This window comes from Ornithorhynchus anatinus, chromosome 15 (assembly GCF_004115215.2).
Source record: "Ornithorhynchus anatinus isolate Pmale09 chromosome 15, mOrnAna1.pri.v4, whole genome shotgun sequence".
Lineage (NCBI taxonomy): Eukaryota > Metazoa > Chordata > Mammalia > Monotremata > Ornithorhynchidae > Ornithorhynchus > Ornithorhynchus anatinus.
Window position 1 is genome coordinate 3,411,746 of NC_041742.1, and position 23,502 is coordinate 3,435,247.

The window sequence follows — 23,502 nt, forward strand, 5'->3', positions numbered from 1 at the left end:
GATAGAGTTTGCTAATGTTCCACTGATTTAAAATTGTGGGGTAAAGGATGAAAATCACCTTGTCAGGAGATAGATGTAGGGCTGTGGCATGAGAAATAAAAACCACAGACATATCAGCATTAGTCCTGGGTTTCAAAAGTTTAATCCACCATCTGATCTTTCACCCAATAATTTAATTCATTCATTCATTCAATAGTATTTATTGAGCGCTTACTATGTGCAGAGCACTGTACTAAGCGCTTGGGATGAACAAGTCGGCAACAGATAGAGACAGTCCCTGCCGTTTGACGGGCTTACGGTCTAATCGGGGGAGACGGACAGACGAGAACGATGGCAATAAACAGCGTCAAGGGGAAGAACATCTCGTAAAAACAATGGCAACTAAATAGAATCGAGGCGATGTACAATTCATTAACAAAATAAATAGGGTAACGAAAATATATACAGTTGAGCGGACGAGTACAGTGCTGTGGGGATGGGAAGGGAGAGGGGGAGGAGCAGAGGGAAAAGGGGAAAATGAGGCTTTAGCTGCGGAGAAGTGAAGGGGGGATGGCAGAGGGAGTAGAGGGGGAAGAGGAGCTCAGTCTGGGAAGGCCTCTTGGAGGAGGTGATTTTTAAGTAGGGTTTTGAAGAGGGAAAGAGAATCAGTTTGGCAGAGGTGAGGAGGGAGGGCGTTCCAGGACCGTGGGAGGACGTGACCCAGGGGTCGACGGCGGGATAGGCGAGAGCGAGGGACCGTGAGGAGGTGGGCGGCAGAGGAGCGGAGCGTGCGGGGTGGGCGGTAGAAAGAGAGAAGGGAGGAGAGGTAGGAAGGGGCAAGGTGATGGAGAGCCTCGAAGCCTAGAGTGAGGAGTTTTTGTTTGGAGCGGAGGTCGATAGGCAACCACTGGAGTTGTTTAAGAAGGGGAGTGACATGCCCAGATTGTTTCTGCAGGAAGATGAGCCGGGCAGCGGAGTGAAGAATATACCGGAGCGGGGCGAGAGAGGAGGAAGGGAGGTCAGAGAGAAGGCTGACACAGTAGTCTAGCCGGGATATAACGAGAGCCCGTAATAGTAAGGTAGCCGTTTGGGTGGAGAGGAAAGGGCGGATCTTGGCGATATTGTAGAGGTGAAACCGGCAGGTCTCGGTAACGGATAGGATGTGTGGGGTGAACGAGAGGGACGAGTCAAGGATGACACCGAGATTGCGGGCCTGAGAGACGGGAAGGATGGTCGTGCCATCCACGGTGATAGAGAAGTCTGGGAGAGGACCGGGTTTGGGAGGGAAGATGAGGAGCTCAGTCTTGCTCATGTTGAGTTTTAGGTGGCGGGCCAACATCCAGGTGGAGACATCCTGGAGGCGGGAGGAGATGCGAGCCTGAAGGGAGGGGGAGAGGACAGGGGCGGAGATGTAGATCTGCGTGTCATCTGCGTAGAGATGGTAGTCAAAGCCGTGAGAGCGAATGAGTTCACCGAGGGAGTGAGTGTAAATGGAGAACAGAAGAGGGCCAAGAACTGACCCTTGAGGAACTCCAACAGTTAAAGGATTTAAACAATGGCTAATCCAAAAGCAATTTAAACAATGGCTAATCCAAAACGGCATGAATTCACTGGACCAGCTTAAAAAACAATCAAATCAACTACTTCATGTCTGAATCCAATAGCAATCTAGTTAATAATAACGATGGTATTTGTTAAGTGCTTATTATGTGCCACTTTTCTAAGCGTTGGGGTAGATACAAGGTAATAAGGTTGTTCAACGTGGGGCTCATGGTCTTAATACCCATTTTACAGATGAGGTAACTGAGGCACAGAGAAGTTAAGTGACTTGCCCTAAATCACATAGCTGCTAAGTGGCGGAGCCGGGATTAGAACCCACGACCTCTGACTCGCAAGCCTGGGCTCTTGCCACTAAGCCACGCTGCTTCTCTATTGCACCCATCAACCATACGAAGTACTCAATCTCGGGAACCTTTTCAATCTAACATTTTGACTAGCAATAAGTGTTTTCTATTTTTCAGATTATTTTCACTGATCTCTTACATAAATGTTAATTAGCTGGTGCTCAAACAGTCTAACATGCCATGTATTTGCAACTAATACTTAATTACCTGAAACAAACTAGATTTATTAACAATATCCCATAGCAGCTTGGTGTATTAGAAGAAGTCTAGGATTGGGAGTCAGGGGACCTTTCTTATGGTATTTGTTAAGTGACTACTAGGATCAGGCACTATGCTAAATGCTGGGGTAGACACAAGATAATCAGGACCAGAGTTCTAATCCCAACTCTGCCATTTACCAGTTGTGTGACTTTGGGCAAATCACTTCTCTCTGCCTCAGTTTCCTTATCTGCAAAATAGGGATTCAATCCTGTTCTCCCTCCTACTTAGACTGTGAGCCCCATGTAGGACAGGCAGTGTATCAACCTAATTATTTTGTATCTGTTCCAGCACTTAGTACTGTACTTGGTACATATTAAGTGCTTAAATGCCACATTTATAACCCTATCCCTGTAGTTGAAGGCCCCGAATTAACTCTTTTTACTGAACTGCTCCCAACCCTAGAAATAAACTCAACATCTTGAGCTACTCTTTCCATCTTCTGTCCTTTCGAGTCATCTGTGATAGTGACTGGGCAAAAGATTAGTAGGAAGAAAGGAGAAAAGAAAGGGGCTAGACAAGCCAATCCATTTTTTTCTAGGTCCCTCTTTCACATTCCCTCCTCTCCTAATAAAAACAGACATTTAGTCATAATATTTAAAAAATAAATAATCTATACAATGCAAGACAAAGCCTAAACTGCTCTCAACTTAAACCATACAAATACAGACCAAGAGTATGAATGTAAAGTAAATTTGCTCAAATCTTAACAGCTCCTTATGTGAACTGGGCTTAGTTCCATTTAAAAACCACACCGAAGAAATACGCTGAAGACCGGATACTTAAAAAGGAAACAGTTACCATGGTGATGCTTTTAAAGACCTCAACAGACTCTCACTTGTTGGTAGCTTGTCCTTGAGAACTTCAGTTTCAGAAGCTGGGCTTAAGGAAAGCAAAATTTAACCTGGGAAGCAAACTTCACCAGGGAAGTCATACACCGGGGCCCAGTTGTCTAGGAGAACTGGGATTCAGCCAAATTGACTTTGCATCAGGGTTTAACTTCCCCAGAGAGATGGGGAAATTTCAGGGTCTTCCCATGGGGCTAAAAGAAGGAGTATCCGGATTTTTTGTTGACTAACACGGACCCCAGTCAACTTTCTACACTATCCTATAAGTCTCCTTACTGTATGGGTGGAGTCAGTGGAAAAATAGCACAGAGAAAGAGCCGCAAAAGCACTCCAGTTAATTTTGAGGTGGCCTTATCTGAGATTCATTTAAGACTAACTGTGTATGCATAGAAATACTTCTGGGGTTGCCGCTTTACAATTCTCAACACACCTTCTACTACTGAAGATGAGGCCTTTAGGAACATAGCAAAACAACCAACGTATAAAGACAAGGCACCTGTCCCATCTACCGAGGAAGTCACTGCAGCAGCATCAAAAATATTATTCACTGAGCACCCACTGCATACAATGCACTATATTATGGGCTTGGGAAAGTACAACCAAAGCACAAGGCATTCTCTACCCTCGTGTAACTTACAGTGTAACAGGGGAGACAGACCGAAAAATATTTAAACACAGCAGAATCTGAATAACTGAAAATACACATATACACAAGTGCTAAGGATGGGTAAAAGTCAATACCCGATAAATTCTAGTATATCTTGCTAATCACATCTACAGCATTAATTTTACATGAGAAATAATGATCAATCAGTATGGATCACTCATGCACTAGGCTTCATTTCAAATTAGCTTGAGAAAGTAGGTTAATTTTAAATTTGAGACTAGATCCCTAAAGGGTTTAGCACATTTTGGAGTTTTCAATTAATTCCACTCACTGATCTCGGGTAGACAATATAACTTGAAGCTACGTAGTTGAATGTTTGGGATTTTTTTTTTGGTCCAAGTAGTTTTTTTATTTTATCCTTAAAACCCTGAATCAGAAAATTCTGTCCAGTCATCTTGTATCAAGCAATTCTTCCAGACTCCAAAAATGAAACTTACCTAAGACTGCCTTGCTATGGAATTGAAAATTACTTCAGAAGCAGAGGTACCTACATAGAGACATTGACAGGAATGTGTCATTTTGCTGTGTGTCACTAGACACACGTTGCTGCCCAGTGAAAAGTCTTGGATGATGCCAACCAAATGCTGAGGCTGCTCCCCTTAAGAAGGGCAGTGCCTCTGAAGTTGCTGAATCTCAGGGTTTACCAGCAGGGTCACGCTGGATCCTACACTCTTGGCCGAGGTTCCAAACTCTTAACCATAAAGAGGAATAAAATGACAAAGGGGGCAACTGGTCTGAGGGGAAAAAGAAACTCAGGTAAGCCCTCTGGTGCAGGCAAACATGAGTATAAACCAGGGTGAACAGGAGCTTCGCAATATGAACTGCTTGGCTGGCCGGGCGTCTATTTCCCTTTTGCACAACCACACCCCAGAAGTCATCGGAGCGGGGAGTGCTTTACTTGGTGCTGTCCTCTGGCCCAGCTTTTCTGAATCATCATCACCATCATCAGCAATGGTATTTACTGAGCACCTACTGTGTGCTGAGCACAGTACTAAGTGCTTGGTGGGGTACAATATAATAGTATCATTATTAGTATTTCAAACAAAGAGAAGTGATTTGGGGGAGCAGGGTCTTCCCTGTTGCAAGGATTCCAACAAAAGCATGGACAAGAGCAAGCACATGTAGGGAGACGAGAACCTATAAAATGCTCCCTCATCTGGAAGTTAATATTCACATCCTGAAAGGTTTGAGACAGCCAGCAAAGAAATACTGGGTAGGTGCTGATGTGCCCAGACCCATCTGTGCATCAAGCTGGGCAAAGGTCATCAAGATGGGCTGATTGTGGGGAAACAGCATGGCTCAGTGGACAGAGCATGGGCCTGGGAGTCGGAAGGTCATGATTTCTAATCCTGGCTCCACCGCTTGTCTGCTGTGTGGCCTCAGGCAAATCACTTCACTTCTCTGGGCCTCAGTTACCTCATCTGTAAAATGGGGATTGAGAGTGAGAGTTCCACGGGGGACAGGGACTGTGTCCAACCCAATTTGCCTGTATCCACACCAGCGCTTAGTACAGTGTTTGGCATATAGTAAGTGCTTAAATACCAATATTATTATTATTATTGTTATGGTGACCCACTCAGTGGGGACTTGCTTTGTAATAGACTCTGGGCAGCTAGATCTAGGCTTCCTTGTGGGGCAGTCTTTTCTAGCCCCAATCAAAGTGACATACAATACTGGCATGTAGCCAATATGATGATGCTAAGAGGTCTGTATCATTGGGCATGAGGATATCAGTGGGAAACGTAGACAAGTAATGCTAACCTGGGTCTGCTTGGGATCTCCACAAGCATGTCAACTGAACAAAAGAGCAAGCAAGGTATGGGTTAAGAACACAGCCTGTGCAGATACAACATCTTCACTCATGTTTATTCGATGTAAAAATTCTACCCAAAAGAGCAGTGTGGGGCAAAAATGTCATCCAGGGGATTGAGTAAAGTGCAATCTGCACAAAAGGGAAAAAGTCTGGTCAAGGTTTTGTGTGATTATGCAAGTCTGAGTAAATATGACCAAGTCAAGCATGCAAACCTACGGAGGCAAGTGGAGCCTTTCAAAAGTAGAGGTCTAAGCGAACATGCCAACCTAGGCATGTTGCAAGTCCAAATGGAAATCAAAATAAACAACAGCTCCAACATGCCAACTGACTCAGAGAGCTAATCTAGGGTAGTGTGTCAAACTGTTGTTTTATGCTAATTTGGGATGTCCAGATAAATGGCTACAAATTTAAGAACCACTAATTCATGGGGAGCTGAAGATATTGCAAGCAACCACCTCATAATTCTTGAAAACTGCCTAAGATAAAAGTTGGTATAAAATGCTGAATTAAGGAGATGTATAGATTAGTGCTAATCGGAGTATAGAAGCAGAGAAGCAGCAGAGAAGCAGAGAAGCAGAGAGCATAGTAGAGAAGCAGCGTGGCTCAGTGGAAAGAGCCTGGGCTTTGGAGTCAGAGGTCATGAGTTCGAATCCCAGCCCTGCCACTTGTCAGCTGTGTGACTGTGGGCAAGTCACTTAACTTCTCTGTGCCTCAGTTTCCTCATCTGTAAAATGGGGATGAAGACTGTGAGCCCCACGTGGGACAACCTGATTCCCCTGTGTCTACCCCAGCACTTAGAACAGTGCTCTGCACATAGTAAGCGCTTAACAAATACCAACATTATTATAAGAACCTACATCGATGTATAAATATATATTTACTAGTCAGAGGTATCAACCTGCAAACAAGTCTAAGCTGCTGTGCAAATCCGACTTAGCATACTAAATAAGCTAAGAAATGAATGTGGGCTTACATCACAACATGGCTGTTGCCTTGTAACAGCATTTAAAGGCCTCAACAGGCCAAAAAAGTTGCCCAACTTTTGTCCTAACATTTGTTCTGGTGGTAAAGTTCCTATTAGCAATAAAATTTGCCCATTTTGAGTATGTGCATAGTTTTGCCAAGTAAATATAAGTTTGCCAAGGTGACCCATTCAGTGCTCCAGTTTCTGTTGTTGCTTAGCAGAACCTGAGTTGAGCCCATTCCCTTTCTCTTGTTAAAGTTACACTGAATGTACAGCAATCATATTAATAAATGTGGTATTTGTTAAGTGCTTACTAGGTGCCAGGAACTGTACTAAGTTCTGGGGTGGACACAAGCAAATCTGGTTGGACGCAGTAGCATACCCACTTCCAACTCTCCCACTGTAGACCTTTTCAACCCATCTTTCCCCCTTCATGGTACCCTAACCCCTCTCAAATCCACCAACTCTTACCCTCAAAGCCCTCCATGAACCTCCTCCTCCTTTTTGAGGAGGCATTCCCTGAAAAATCCCTACCTCCCAATCTAACTAGCCACTGGTAGCACTCATGTACATAGTTTAAATCTCAATGATATGACTGTACGCTGCAGATTATCCATGTCTTTCCCACTGTGGTGTGTCTGAGCCAAGAAGGTTCTGGTATTGAGTGGGACGGTGCAGTGAGTAGGGCTTGGGGTGGCCAGTCCTGCTCAACACCACGGTCCTCACAACAAAAACTGAAGTTTTTCCAGATCTGGTGTGCTCCCGTGTCCACTGTTTGGGTAATGCCGGAACTTTAAAATCTCCACAGTGAGCCAAAAGAGTAAACAGCTGAGAGTGAAAACCTCTCAGCTCAGGAGATCCATCTGAACAGGAGACACAGAGGCCTACTCAAGCTGGAAAAATCACCAACCTTAGGAAGAGGTATTAGAGAAGCAACATGGCTTAGTGGAGAGAGCCCGGGCCTGGGAGTCAGAAGGTCATGGGTTTTAATCCCGGCTCCACCACTTGCCTGCTGTGTGACTTTAGGCAAGTCACTTCACTTCTCTGGGCCTGTTACCTCATCTGTAAAATGGGGATTGAGACTGTGAACCCCACGTGGGACAGGGACTTTGTCCAACTAATTTGCTTGTATCCACCCCAGCACTTAGTACAGTGCCTGGCACATAGTAAGCACTCAACAAATACTGTAATTATTATTACATTGATTTTCTACTTCACCTGAGTTGGGAGACTGATCCCTCAAAATCTAGCATTTACTTTACATTTGCTTATTTCATTCACCCATCCTGCCTTGTTTTTATCATTTGTATCTGCCATTTCATTCGTATAAGCTTGCTGTGGGCAGGGAATGTGTCTTTCACCTTTTATATTGTCCTCTCCCAAGTGCTTCGGACAATGCTTTGCATACAGTAAGTACATAATGTAACTGATTGTTTAATTGATTGTTCTTACTATGTTTTTGCAGTGTGTGTCTGCTCATCTCCCCCATTAAACTCCTAAGCTCCTTGACGGCAGAGACCGCATCTTCTCTGCCTATTCCTAAGAACCCAGAACAGTGTTTGGCAGATTGATGAGAATGGACTATGCAAATTTATACAAGTGTTAAGTATGCCAATTCAAATTTAGAATTGTGTGATGATGCAATGGGGGTCATTTGGTGAAGGTGATGTCATCCTCTCTCTCCTAGAAAGAGCTCACTGAATACAGAGGGCCTATACGGACTGCTCACATACGTTCTCTGAAAATGTTAGCGGCATCATACCTCTCCCGATCACAGTACCAACATGTCATCCAGGCAATCCTGGCATCTTCCTTCCTCTCCCCACCCTCTCAATCCCACCTCAATACTACAAGTTGAGTGCAGTCTGGACAAGCACGGCAGGCAGCAGGGGGAACCATGGAAATGGGAAAGGGGAATCTCTCACTTCCCATTCTAAAAGTGCAGCAGTGGATCCCATTTCCCTCTCGGGATAATAGGGAAGCCGTGTCAAAGGGTTTAAGGGAAAATTAAGTGCTAAATGGATCCATTTTCCCCTTAATTTTACCATTTCTTTGACTTTGGGGCTATTGATTCTCTAAAGGATAAAAAGAGAACTCCCATCCTCTAAATCAAAGTGTCTTCAGGTTGTGTGGAAAGGAGAATGGGAAAGGATTGGCACTGAGAGGGTTCTTCTTAGAAGATCAGCTACTATTTACTGAGAGAAGAGACAGAAGGAGGGATCTGTAAATATTGTGAAGTTTTAACTCTATTCAAACTCTTATAGGAGAACTTAAGCCTATACTTATAATTAAAAATTTAACCAGCAAAATTCATTCAGGGATTAAAAGGTATCCTGAGCATAAAGTTCATAGCTATATAATTTGTCTTTTTTCAAGGTGCCTGCCTATCTACTTTCCCAGAACTCCAATTCTAAAACATCCTCGTGAACTTCTGTGATCCCTTTGGAAAGGCTGAAGGAGCCAGGTGTCATTACTAGCTATACATTTGAGTTCAACTTCTAATCCCTATTTTCTAATTCAGTTTTTTTTTCTCACATTCATGATACTCCCTTTTCAGCAGCTTATTCACACATTCCATTCGATTTTTAAATCCAGTCTTATCTTTCTTTCCCTTTTAACACCAGTGGATACAATATTGCAGCCAGTTCTACAACGTACATTCTTGATGATACTTCAGCTAAGGAAAACTTGCATTTGACTCACGTGTGGCCAACGCTCTGCACCTATGTACAGACATTTCTTCTGACTCCACATGGCCTGGTCTCCAGACAAGCACTTGAGCCTTGTCAGACAATCCTTAATCCTGCTGTCACGTTCTATCTAAAACACAGAGTGAAAACCTATATTCCCATAGAATGTAGGCTACTTGTAGGCAGGGATCTCATCTACCAAGTCTACTGACTTGGTAACTGACTTGGGGAAGCAGCGTGGCTCAGTGGAAAGAGCATGGGCTTTGGAGTCAGGGCTCATGAGTTCGAATCCCAGCTCTGCCACTTGTCGGTTGTGTGACTGTGGGCAAGTCACTTAACCTCTCTGTGCCTCAGTTCCCTCATCTGTAAAATGGGGATGAAGACTGTGAGCCCCACGTGGGACAACCTGATTCCCCTATGTCTACCCCAGCACTTAGAACAGTGCTCGGCACATAGTAAGCGCTTAACAAATACCAACATTATTATTATTAATTTAGCTAATTTAATATTTTATTATATATAATTATTTATGATTACAATATGTATTTATAAAAATTTGTTTGTTATATCATCATTTATTTAAACAATTTATTTATATTAGTCTGTCTCCCCTTCTAGACTGTAAACTCGTAGTGGGCAGGGAATGGGTCTGCTATATTGTTATACTGTACTCCAAGGGGTTAGTACAGTGCTCTGCATACCGTACATGCTCAATAAATACGAATCCTGAATTATACTTTTCCAAGTGCCTCATACAGTACATTGCACACAGTAAGTGCTTAATAAATACCTAAGATTGAATGATTCTAGGAGAACTGACTCTACTTTTTCAACATTTAACACAACCAATTTTATCACCAGACACCCATCTACCCCCACCCCTATTGAGAGTTATGCTTTTATTAAAGCTCAGATAGGCTATATTTAATTTTTAAAATGTTATGGGACTCCCCTCAATTATTTCTCACAGCTTGTGTCACTCTTTTGTTGGCCATAATAATACAATTTACTGATGTGTATTAGAGTAAAAAGCTCCTTTCAATTATTTCACATTTCCTTCTACAGATTAGCATGTTGCTAAATTTAATACCCTTCCTCATTTACCACATGAGGAGCCTGATCTAGTAGTAAATTCATACAACAAAAACCAAAACAAAAATATTCAAATTCTGAAACTCTCTACTGACAATTACTCTTCTCCACTTCAAAGCCTTATTTAAGACACAACTCCTCCAAGAGGCTTTCCCTAAGCCCTCTTTTCCTTTTCTTCCATTTCCTTCCGAGTCGCCCTAACTCCCTCTATCACCCCTCCCAGCCCCAGAGCACTTATGTACGTAACTGTAATTTTATGGAATAATAATAATAATGGCATTTGTTAAGCACTTACTATGTGCCAAGAACTGAATGTCTGTCTCCCCCCTCTAGACTGTTAAGTTCATTGCAGGCAGGGGAACGTGTCTGTTAGATGGTACTCCTCCAAGCACTAGTACAGTGCTCTGCATACAGTAAGCTGTCAATAAATATGACCGACTGAGGGTCAGCCTGGTCAACTGCCTACCCTACCCACTTAGCAAATGGTGAAAATAATTTAATAACAATCAGTCTTGGACATAGGTGTCATTTGAACTCCTGCTGCACTATACTTTTATCTATCCCAAAACACCTACATAAGGAGGCAACCATATTTATTGGAAGGTGGTAGGATCAAAACAAAAGGAAACACCGCCTCAGGTGTAAAATCTGTGGAACTTACCTCATGTGTTATCTCAAAAAATGCATTCAGCCCCAAAACATTGACAGCTTTTAAGAGATTGGAAAAATTAATGGTCAGGAGGATCACACAAGATTACAGGAGGAAAAGTTAAGGAACTAGTGGGACACATTAAGTACAATAGATGATAAAGTCTGAACTATTAGGTAGGCAACTAGAATACGGCCATGGTCAAAGACCGAATACTGGACTGGACAGAACATTTATGTTACTATTCTTCTAGTCAGATTAGCCTTCCCTCCACTTTCACCTCTAAATCACCTCCCAGATTTTTATTCCTATTTCAATTTTACTAGAGTTCTCAGTACTTTTCTCATGAACAGTTCTCATGTAATAACAAACATTTTATGTTTTTCTTTCAAACAAAAGGCATCCATAATCTGTTCCAAATCTATGGATTGAAAAAGAGAACCTCTCATAGCTCTTGGTGGAAAAGACTTTGTCCTTACAATAAAGGGTTTTGGGTAACCATAACATAACCACAACCATAGCATAACCATAACAATTGGCTACGTAACAACGATATGTTCATGGATTAAGTACACAAAAACGGCATTTTCAAACCTTGCAAAATGCTAGCAACACACTATTATGCATTTAATATGCTTCACTATAACAGTAGAACCTAGTAATTTAAAATAAGCTCCTGATATCAAGAGACAAAGCAATTAGTAGCTTCTTCTTCCCAATCAAATGACTATACTATCGTGATCATTTTGATCAAAGGCAGGACAGACAGTAGGCCTCAATACAATGTCCTTTGCTCAGCCTAAAATTCTCTAATTTTCACAACCTGTCTTAACCCACAGAGACGATCCAATAGAGTCAGGACTGGAAGCAGTTTGAAAAGGCAACAAGCCTCTGGAGGAATGTGCTGCTGAAAGAGCAGTGCATTTATAGTTCACGATTTAAGGCATTTTAACATGGATTTAAAAGTGGATGTGAGTAGGCTCCTCGGGCCCATTCATTCATAAATTAAATGTGGTTCTGATTCATTAAAAAGGGGTTTCTTTTCCTTCACCCCTTGTTAATTTCCCAGCCAGGCGAGAAATCTAGGGTGATCTGCATTATAGTTTAAGAGGGCTGGGGTAGGCATGAACTCGGGGGGGGGGACCCCCTAAAACCAAGCAGCCCCAAAACACCCTCCTGCTGAGAAAGAGGGAAGAGAAAAAACAAGAGTCAGGGCTCCCCTTTCCAGCTCGAGGTTCTTCCTTTCTCTTGGGTCCTTGGCAGCAGAAAGGGCAGGAGGCTGTTGTGCCATCAACCCAAGGTCCTTTCATTTATTCAACCATATCTATTGAGCACATACTGTGTGCTGAGCACTGTACTAAGCGCTTAGAAAGTACGATATAGCAATAGGGACAAACCCTGTCCACAACGGGCTCACAGTCTGGGGGCGGGGGAGACACAGTCATTCAGTCCTATTTATTGAGTGCTTATTGAGTGCAGAGCACTGTACTAAGCGCTTAGGACAGCGCATTATAGCAATAAAGAGGGATAATCCCTGCTCACAGCGGGCTCACACTGGGGGGGGGGGAGACATTCATTCATTCCAATTTAGTAAGCGCTTACTGTGTGCAGATACTGTACTAAACGCTTAGGACAGCACAATAGAGAGATAATCCCCGCCCACAACGGGCTCAGAGTCTAGAGGAGGGAAGACATTCATTCATTCAATCGTATTTACTGAGCGCGTCCTGTGTGCAGAGCACTGTACTAAGCGCTAGGAAAGCACAGCGTGGCTCAGTGGAAAGAACTCGGCCTTGGGAGTCAGAGGTGGTGGGTTCTAATCCCGCCTCCGCCGCTTGTCAGCTGGGTGACCTTGGGCAAGTCCCTTGGACTCCTCTGGGCCTCAGTTCCCTCCTCTGTAAAATGGGGATGAAGCCTGAGCGCCCCACGTGGGACAACCTGATGACCTTCTAACCACCCCAGCGCTGGGAACAGTGCTTGGCACATAGTAAGCGCTTAACACATACCAACATGATTATTATTACTACAATTATTATTATTCACTCAATAGTATTTATAGAGCGCTGGCTATGTGCAGAGCACTGCACTAAGCGCTTGGAATATCCAAATCGCTAACAGATACAGTCCCTGCCCTTTGACGGGCTTACAGTCTAATCAATAATCTAATATTATTATTGCAATTCCCCGCCTGCAACGGGCTTGGGGGGGGGGGGGGAGGAAATAGACATTAAAGGAAGGCAAAAGGGGACCGTATAAAGGGAATTACAGAGAAATGTTTTCTTCCCCAGCCCAGGGATTCCAAGCGCTTAGTACAGTGCTCTGCACATAGTAAGCGCTCAAATAAATACTACTGAGTGAATGAATGAATGAACCGTCCCTGCCAAGCAATTAAAGTCAGACTGGCCGGGGGGGGGGGGGTTCATCGCCATCTCCTGCCCATGCACTTGGTGCCTCGGCGCCCCCTTACCCCCCTCCATGCCACCTGCCAACAGGTGCCGGTGCCCGGGCCGCCCCCCCCCTCCCCCCACCCCGTGCTTACCGCAGCTCCGCCGCCCAGCTCATTGCACGGCGCGCCCCCGGCGGACAGCGCGCGCGCACGCGCGCGCCCCCGCCCCCCCCGAGGCCCCGCCCCCCTCGCCTCCTCCAATCACGACGCCGCGGGGGCGGAGCCTGCCCCTGCCAGCCCCGACCAATCCAGCGCCGAGCGCCTGGAGACCGACGAAAGACCGGGGCGATTGGTTGGGGCTCTTAAAGGGGACGCTACCGAGATTCCCTCACTGCCGGCGGGGGTGGGGGGGGGGGCGGTGCCTTCTTCGCTTGTCCTTCATGGCGCCCCCTGCTGGAACATCGTGATAATGTTGGTATTTGTTAATAATAATGTTGGTATTTGTTAAGCGCTTACTATGTGCCGAGCACTGTTCTAAGCGCTGGGGGAGACACAGGGGAATCAAGTTGTCCCACGTGGGGCTCACAGTCTTCATCCCCATTTTTACAGATGAGGGAACTGAGGCACAGAGCAGTGAAGTGACTTGCCCACCGTCACACAGCTGACAAGTGGCAGAGATGGGATTCGAACCCATGACCCTCTGACTCCAAAGCCCGTGCTCTCTCCACGGTTGTTAAGCGCTTACTATGTGCCGAGCACCGTTCTAAGCGCTGGAGGAGACACAGGGGAATCAGGTGGTCCCACGTGGGGCTCACAGTCGTAATCCCCATTTTACAGATGAGGGAACTGAGGCCCAGAGAAGTGAAGTGACTTGCCCACAGTCACACAGCTGACAGGTGGCAGAGATGGGATTCGAACCCTTGATCTCTGACTCCAGAGCCCGGGTTCTTTCCACTCTTTCCAACATAATGATAATGTTGGTATTTGTTAAGCGCTTACTCTGTGCAGGGCACTGTTCTAAGCGCTGGGGGAGATACAGGGTCATCAGGTGGTCCCACGTGAGGCTCACAGTCTCCATCCCCATTTTCCAGATGAGGGAACTGAGGCACAGAGAAGTGAAGTGACTTGCCCACAGTCACACAGCAGACAAGTGGCAGGGCGATATTCGAATTCATGACCTCTGACTCCCAAGCCCGGGCTCTTTCCACTGAGCCACGCGGCTTCTCTGGAGCATCCCTTCCTTCACCTCTGTGGTCTGTTGAGCCCCCAAGGAGTCAGAGCTGGAGGATCGTCCCCTTTCCTCCTCCTTCTCCAGATCCAACCTCGAGGTTTAAACAACCGAACCAAGACCAAAGGAATCCCTAGGCCCCCAACCCTTGACCCCCTAACCCTTGACCCCCCCACCCCCAGGCCTCATGCCCAGGGCCCTCCTTCTCCTGATTTTCTGGGCTCGTGGAGGAATAAAGGCCAAAGGCTTCGCCATGCTGCACCGTTTCCCAAATGCCAATTTGCATTTGGGAGCAATATTCACCTCTCCTTGTAGGAAGAAAAAACAAACCACTGAAGACAGTTTACATCCTGGAAAGGGAGGGCAGGAAAAGTTTCACAAGACCAGACTTCCTTCAACTCTAATGTGTGCTCCTCCCCTTTTGAAATCACATCTCCTCCAGGAAGCCTTCCACAATTAATTCCTAATTTCTCCATCCCTTCAACTCTCACGTGTGCTCCTCCCCTTTTGAAATCACATCTCCTCCAGGAAGCCTTCCACAATCAGTTCCTAATTTCCCCATTCCTTCAACTCTAACATGTGCTCCTCCCCTTTTGAAATCACATCTCCAGGAAGCTTTCCACAATTGATTTCTAATTTCCCGTCTTTATATGCCGCAACGGCCACTTCAGCCTTTCCGTGACATTCAAGCACTTAAGTACTCACAACCCCAGTCGGTAGCCCTCATGTACATATTTTTGTACTCTAATACTTCCTCCTCTCTGTAATTTATTTAAGTATCTCACCAGATAGACTGTAAACTCCCCAGTTCAGGGATCGTATCTGCTAATTCTATTGTACTTTTCCAGTTCTTAGTCCACCCAGTATTCACTATTGTACACCCTTAATAAGGTGCTTAATAAAGACTGCAAATTGAGTAATTGCTATCCACTTCAAGACAAATGAAGTTTTAGAAATATAACTTTAAGGAAGAAAAAAATTCTCAAAGATGTATGGGTAGTTTGGTATGCTTCAATGCATATACATCACGATATTGTTTCAAAAAGTAATACCCAGGACAGCAGGTCCCTATTACGTGTGATATTATATAATACTATATTATATAGTATTATATATATAATATTAGATTATTACCATATTATTGCTCTCTGTTGCCAAAGAGGCAGCAGTACCTGTCTGCTGTACCAGGAATTTATCCTTGACTCCTCTTTATCATTCAACCCACATATAATAATTATGGTATTTGTGAAGCACTTACTATGTGCCAAGCACTGTCCTATGCACTTGGGTCGATACAAGGTAATCAGGTAATCAGGTTGGACACAGTCCCTGCCCCAGATGGGGTTTACAGTCTTAATCCCCATTTTACAGATGAGGGAATTGAGGCACAGAGAAGTTAAATTACTTGTCTCAGACACACAATACACAGCTTGTCACACAGCAGGCAAGCGGTGGAGCAGGGATTAGAACCCATGTCCTCTGACTCCTAAGCCTGTGCTCTTGCCGCTAGGCCATGCTGCTTCCCCATCACTAAATCCAGTCGGTCCCACCTTCACAGCATTGCTAAAATCTGCCCTCTCCTCTCCATCCAAACTGCTACCTCATTAATATAATCACTCCCCCTATTCCACTTGGATTACTGCATCAGCCTCCTTGCTGACCTCCCAGCCACCTGTCTCTCCCCACTCCAGTCCACACTTCAGTCTGCTGCCCAGATCATTTTCCTACAAAAAAAGTCCAGTACATGTCACACCACTTCTCAAAAAACTCCAGCGGTTGCCCGTTCACCTCTGCCTCAAACAAAAAGTCCTCACGATTGGTTTTAAAGCAGTCAGTCACCTTGCCCCCTCCTATCTCACTCCCCCACTACTCTCCCACTACTATCCAGCCCCCACACTTCACCCTCCTAATGCTAACCTTCTCACTGTGCCTCCATCTTGACTATCTCACTGCCGACTCCTCACCCATGTTCTGCCTCTTGCCTGGAACAACCTCCCTCAGATCTGACAGACAATCACTGTCCCCACCTTCAAGGCACATCTCCTCCAGGAGAACTTCCCTGACTAAGCCCCCCTTTCCTCATCTCCCACTTCCTTCTGCGTCACCCTGACTTTCTGCCTTTGTTCTTCCCCCCTCTTAGCCCCACGGCACTAATGCACATATCTGTAATTTATTTATATTGATGTCTGTCCCCCAGCAAACTGTAAGCTCTTTCTGGGCAAGGGATGTGTCTCTTCATCGTTGTATTGTACTCTCCCTGGTGCTTAGTATAGTGATCTGCACATAGTACGTGCTCAATACATTGAGTGAATGAATGAATTTCATGGAAGCCCAAATACCTGCCCCCAAATAAAGCTAGGGCTGAGGGAAAAACTTCAGGATTTTCTTTATGTCCTGTCCTATGCCAAGCTGCAAAGAAATCCAAAGCACAAAGCAGCCTGTATGCATTCATGTCCAAGGGCTTCACTCTTTTTTATTGCCCATCTCTGCTGGTGTTAGTAACTCTCCAACTGCCATCCAGTCCCTTAGCTGCCCCCTGAATATCTGCATTCCCTTGATAGTCGTCCTCATAACATCCCCATCAGAAGTAAACTCCCTGACTTCTGACTGTTCAGCAGTCTCCCTGGACTGGCTCTCATCCCTAACTCTGGTACCATCAGCTCACAACTGAGGCTCTCACACTTGTGGGAGGGGGAAAGTGGCTCTCCAATTTGTGTCACTCCATCTCTAAACTCTACCATTACCTTTTCCAACAGTCTTCCTACCTTTCTGAATCACCAACCCCTCTCCTTTTGTCTATAACATCATGATCCACTCACAAATACACTTTGTCTTAGAAACCCAACGGCTTTTACGGCCCTTAATCTATAAATAATCCAAGTCTTGTTCTCGCTGCGTCCATTATTTGCATCTTGCTTTTCAGCACCACAAGGCTCCCTGCAGGGAAATTAACTAGGTGTCCCTTCAGAATGGGAGGTGGAGCCAAGGAAGTCTACAGATGCCTGGCAGGTGCTGATTATCCAGCTCTGGGGGTGGAAGTGATACACAATAGGTTCTTGTGTTGCCTTAGTTAGCCTGTCACTAAGCCAAGCTGCCATGGGGTACTAATAAAATACAAAAAGGAGGTTGAGAAAGCAACAGCGATTTCCTGGAAGGAGGGAGGATTTGGAAACTCTTAAAAATGAACATTCTTGGTACTAAAGAAGCTGAGGGAAAATCATTAAGTAAGGAACAAGAAAGGAATGTTAAATGGTCTCATGATCAGCAGTCCTTGACTCCTGGGTTTGACCTGGAACAGTTTTTCAGAAATCAGGGATGCTAAGTCTGGAAGAAAGTCAAGATGATCTTGGATTTTATATCCAACATTAGCTATACAGAACAAATACAGATTATATAGTTGCTTGAAGTACGTGCCCCCCATAAACTCATGGTGGGCAGGGAACACGTCTATCAACTCTATTGTATTGTACTCTCCCAAGCGCTTAGTACAGGTGCTCTAAACACTGCAAAAGCTCAATAAATACCATTGATTGATATTATCCTCCACCACCTAGACTTACAGGAGAGGAATAGCAGCATGGCTTAGTGGATAAACCACAGGACTGGGATTCAGAAGGATCTGGGTTCTAATCCACATGGTTGTGTGATCTTGGGCAAGTCACTTAACTTCTCTGGACTTCAGTTACCTCATCTCTAAAATGGGGATTGAGAGTGTTAGCCCCATGAGGGACAGGGACTGTGTCCCACCTGATAAACTTGTATCTACTCCAACACTTAGAACAGTGCTTGGCACATAGTAAGTACTTAACAAGTACCATAATCATTATTATTATTAGGAGTAGGAATAAAATATATAGAAACCTTTGTCGTAGTCTCAGTTCTGCCCCTAGCCTGCTGTGTGACCCTAGGCCTGTCATTTAATTTTTCTAAACCTAAATTTCCTCATCTGTAAAATGGGGATAATAATACCTGTCTCTCCTTACCTCACAGGACCGTCATAATAATAAAAGAGATAAATGATGTGAAAGCGCTTTGGAATAATAAAAACACTACCAAAAACAAGCAAGATGGAGGAACAAACCTACAAATAATGCAACATTCACGGGGTCATGTAACTCACCCACAGGAAGAGGATCCTAGGAGCTAGGAACTTGAGAAAGGCTTTTATCTGGTCACACTGGTGTTTCATCCCACCCAGTGTTTCATCAAACACAGAAATAAGATGCTTGAAGGAACCAAGTTACCTTCCTTGAGATCCATCCTAATGGTCAGGGATGCACTATTCAACATCCTAGCTTTTCCCTCCAATCCCCCAACCTACCTTCTAGTAATTATTACATTTGAATTTACCAACACCTTTAAAATGATCTAGGATTTTCAGCCTACCTGATTTCCCCAGGAAACCAATTCTATCTTTTTACCATCCACTGCATGAAGTGCTTTGTTTTGAACATTCTACCTTCAATCTTTAGTGGGTATCCTTTGAAGGTGATGTGGAATTTGGCAAAAAAAAATTTCAGATTTACTCTGTTCATCCCTTTCAGGATTCTGTAGATTTCAAACACATTCCTGTTCAACCTTCATCTTTCTAGGCTGGAGAGTCCTCACTTTTTCAGTCTATTCTCAAAGACTTCTGCATTCTCTGATCCTTGTTGATCTTAGTTTCCCTTTGCTGAATCTCTGTGATTATGTCTGCTTTTCCTAAGATGCAGGAATACCACCACATGCAAAATTCCAGGTGTAGTTTTCTTTGATTTTACTGAAGGCTCCTTGTAGTCAGTAACATGTTTCATGCTTCTGTTGTACTTTTTCCAGCTCTTAGTAGATTGAACTGCCCTTCAATCAATGAATATTTACTGAATGCTAATTATGTTCAGAGCACTCTATTAAGCACTTGGGAGAGTACAATGCAACAGTTGGATTCCTGCCCACAAGAAGTTTACAGTCTAGATATTACTGAAGGTCAATAAATATCATTACTAATGCTGTGCCTTTTGTTTTTGATTCCCTCTTGAAGGTGGTTATTAGGTTGTCCTTTTGACTTCTGCAAACTGTCAAACACATTATTATTCCTGTATAAAACAGCAAGGTCCCATTCGTGCCCCCCAACACACTCCAGGAAAAAAACACACACGAATGAGGTGGGAACCATTTGTTGACTTGTCATATGACAAATGAAAATCTGTTCCTATACTAACATTGATGGGCCCTGATTTTTAGAGACCTAATGAGGAATGTTCTCTGGGAGTTTTCAAAAGCTTTTAAGGACCATTTGTTAGGTTTTTAAAAAAACGTTCTGAGTAATTTCCTGTGATAATGGAGTGGCAACCTATTTGGTGACTCTTCCTTCTGGTATCTATTATTTACTTTGTACTTAGTATTTGGACATCATTATTAAATACTAGCATTTGAAAGCCAGTCATTCCCTGGCCTGTTTGGGAACTGTGGCTTTTAATTGGGCTCCAGCTGGTGCTGATGATACAACGTGGGAGTTTTCTGAATGACTCTTCTAGACATTGTTTTGCTCTCTCATTTGTCTCCTGCTAAGCTTAGAGGAGAGCTGAATGGTATCTCAGAGATAGAGGCACTTCTTCTTCCTCACTCTCCTTCCAGAAGTGAATAAGCTGCAGCAACAGGAGGTAAATGTCATCTCTCTGCTTAGAATTTCACTTATAACTCTTTCTTTGGCCTTGACCATTGAACTCTTCTTCCACCCACATATCTCTCCAGAGAAATCAGGACTCACCCCCACTGAACCACTGTGGAATGACCTGGGGTAAGAGAGGGCGATACTCAGAACAGTGACAGCAAGAAGTCTGGCCTGCAGTGATTAAGAGCCAGAGTTACATGAGTGAAATATAGTGAAAGACTTCAATTTCCAAACACACGGAAAGCCGAATTACAGGTCCAATTCTCCAGTTACAGTATTTAGTGGGAGCCCTGTCCCTAAGGACAGAATAGAGCATGACATTTTGTTGAAAGACCATGGGGCTGGGAGTCAGTAGGCCTGGGTTTCAGTCCAACCTCCGCCACTGGCCTACTTGTGTGACCCTGGGCAAATCACTTCACCTCTCTGTGCCTCAGTTTCCTCATATGCCATAATAGGATACTAATATCCATGTTCTCCCTTCCTCCAAAACTGTGAGCAAGGCTCTGCACCCAATCAAATTATTAGCACATAGCACATTGCAAGTGCTTAATGAATACTATTATATCTACATATTTAGGTTGCGAGATCTCAGAAGGAACTTGGATGCTGCCACAACCTGGGTCAAAAACCCCCAGTTGGAGGGGTGGCCCCAAAGAGGGTGAGTCTGAGATGTCATGCCTCTTGGATTAGCACAATCCCCTTCTTTAAAAAGCAACAGAGTGATTATTTCTAAAAATCAAAGGAAGATTACCAATTTAGGAGAAATATACATTTTATCTAAGGTCCTGGCCACCCATATTAAGGACTTACTTTCTTCCCATTTTCCCCCTTGCCAAAGAGCCTCAAAGGAGCAGAATGGAAGCAGTCTCCATTACCACTGTAATAAGCTAAAGAATGATAAAACTACAAACCTTTCTACCGGTTGTATCTCTTTCACATCCCTACATGCTCGGGTTTCCTAGTCATATCCCTGGCATTCTGCCAAATTGTTGGAGCAAAGCGTTTCTACCATTTGCTCTATTCAGTTTTAAAGGTCCTGACAGGACACAAGAACCTACCACATTCCAAACTTGCAAAGGGATTCTAGTAAGCAAAGGAAGGTAATAGAATGATAAATGGAAGGCACCCTATCCTAGCAGAAAGTGCATGGGATTGTGAGACCTGGCTTCTAATTTCTCCTCTGCCTCTGGCCTGGCTGAATGATTTTAGGCAAATCAATTAACCTTTCTGGACCGTGGATTTCTCATTTTGAAAAATGGGGATGACACCTCTTCCCATACCTCTTAGCTCACGAGCCACGTGTGGGACAGATATTGCCCAATCTGATTATTGCAGAACTTGGCACTTAAGTGCTTTACAAAAAGAAAAAAAAACAAGAGGCATTTTGAGGCGTGAGGAACTGTGGGGAATGGATGGCGGAAATAACAAAGGGTTGACTGGATCCCAGGAAAGTCAACCGCCAAATGGCTCTGTGGAAAAATGAACATCATCCTCAGATCAACTCACTCCATACCTTCTGGCAAAGCCCTGCTTCCCTGTTAACTTCCTCTTGTGAAACATGGAATTAGGTGGATCTGGGGCATCGTCTGTTTTGCGGATGAATTAATTACCGCTTGCAAAACACTTTGAGTGGCAAACTATGCTGAGCAAGTGCCAAATAAACACACCCAACTTGCCTGCAGTACTGCTAGGATAATACAATTAAATGGTTTTGAGGCTGAGCCAACCCAATCTAACTCAGCAGGGAATGGGAAAGGGGAGATTTCTGAGCATTTTGACATTAAATGAACATGCAAATTATGTGGAAAACAATGTATAAGATTCTACTATTTAAGTTGCCAATTCAAGCACGCTTAATGCTAAGATGATTTCACTGGTGCATAGGCAAACTGGGTTATTAGAACGCAGGTTTTGCTCATGGACCATTTTTTGGTACACCCCAGCTCTGCGTACCCCTATCTGATATTCAGTACACTCTTCTGGTTACTGTGGAATGCAATTTTGAGTAAACACTGTTTTCGGCATTTGGTCAACAGCTTGTCGCCTGCCATTTTCAGATAACCAAGCTCTTCCTCATCATCAACACCACACTGAGAGTCTCACCGTGGCTTTCAGGGTAGCACCGTCCTCCAAATTTCACCCATAATTTCACTGCCCTTCATCAGGACTGCTAAGCAAAAAGTGAGCAAGAAAACTGTGGAGAAGGCATAGAAAATGCTGCCTTGGAAAAGAAAGTGGGACTGTGGGAACATGGAACATATGGAGAGATCATGGTGTCTGGAGGGAGGTGAACAAGTTCTCTGTAAGAACCATTAAGAAAAGTAAGACTATCAGTGGGGATGAATAATAATTATAGCAATAATAACAATAGTATTCATTAAGCATTTACTAAGTGCCAAGCACCATGCTAGAGGAGAACAGATTCGAAAATATACCTAACTCCCTCTGAAGGTTAATTCAAGGAGATCTTTCTAAAACAAAGCAGCAAAACAAGGAACAATCCTCGTTCATGCAATATCATCTGGTTTAGAGTTTTACATCTTGAGATTTTCTGCTTTATCAACAATGGTATAATGGGACTGGATGAGATCACAGGGTAAAGATAGCTCCAAGAAAATCTCTCTGATATTTTACACCCGCCAGCACTGCCCTTATCAGTTCCATGGCTCCACACAGACTCAGGCAGCTCTTTTAGGCTATGGGGATCAAGAAGGGGAAGAGATGTTCTCTCCTTAGCCATCTTTTTAGCATCCCCTTGCCCTTGCTCTTATCTCCAACAGGGCAACTCCCAGGGATTGGGGTGGAGAGCCTATCTTGAGAGACATGAGGGAACTTTGACCTAGGGATCAGCCATTGAGCATTACCTCCCCTGGCCCACCAGAGCCTTCAAATGCTTCTGTCACGTGCCTACAAAGTCCAAACGAGCTCTGCCCCACCCACCTTCACAGGAACTTTCTTTCCCCTTCTAAAACTGAGGTCCTAGGGAGAAGCTGATCGCCTATCCCGCCGTCGACCCCTGGGTCACGTCCTCCCGCGGTCCTGGAACGCCCTCCCTCCTCACCTCCGCCAAACTGATTCTCTTTCCCTCTTCAAAACCTTACTTAAAAATCACCTCCTCCAAGAGGCCTTCCCAGACTGAGCTCCTCTTCCCCCTCTACTCCCTCTGCCATCCCCCCTTTACCTCTCTGCAGCTAAAGCCTCATTTTCCCCTTTTCCCTCTGCTCCTCCACCTCTCCCTTCCCATCCCCACAGCACTGTACCCGTCCGCTCAACTGTATATATTTTCGTTACCCTATTTATTTTGTTAATGAATTGTACATCGCCTTGATTCTATTTAGTTGCCATTGTTTTTACGAGATGTTCTTCCCCTTGAC

At 44.3% G+C, this 23,502-nt stretch overlaps 1 protein-coding gene across 5 annotated transcripts in view; it reads right to left on the reverse strand.

The window, feature by feature from the left end:
• Positions 1-23,502, reverse strand: part of TEX2 (testis expressed 2) — an 86,842-nt gene that overhangs the window by 45,472 nt on the left and 17,868 nt on the right. For 2 of the 5 annotated variants that reach the window (XM_029079932.2, XM_029079930.2), the window contains exon 1: positions 13,404-13,470. The exons of 1 other annotated variant lie outside the window; for it this stretch is intronic. The gene's annotated coding sequence lies outside the window, so the exon portion shown is untranslated. Of the gene's footprint in view, positions 1-9,136; positions 9,254-10,876; positions 10,924-13,403; positions 13,471-23,502 lie in introns of those variants that run through there. 2 more of the 5 variants (XM_007668079.3, XM_039914196.1) reach the window with 2 other exon arrangements.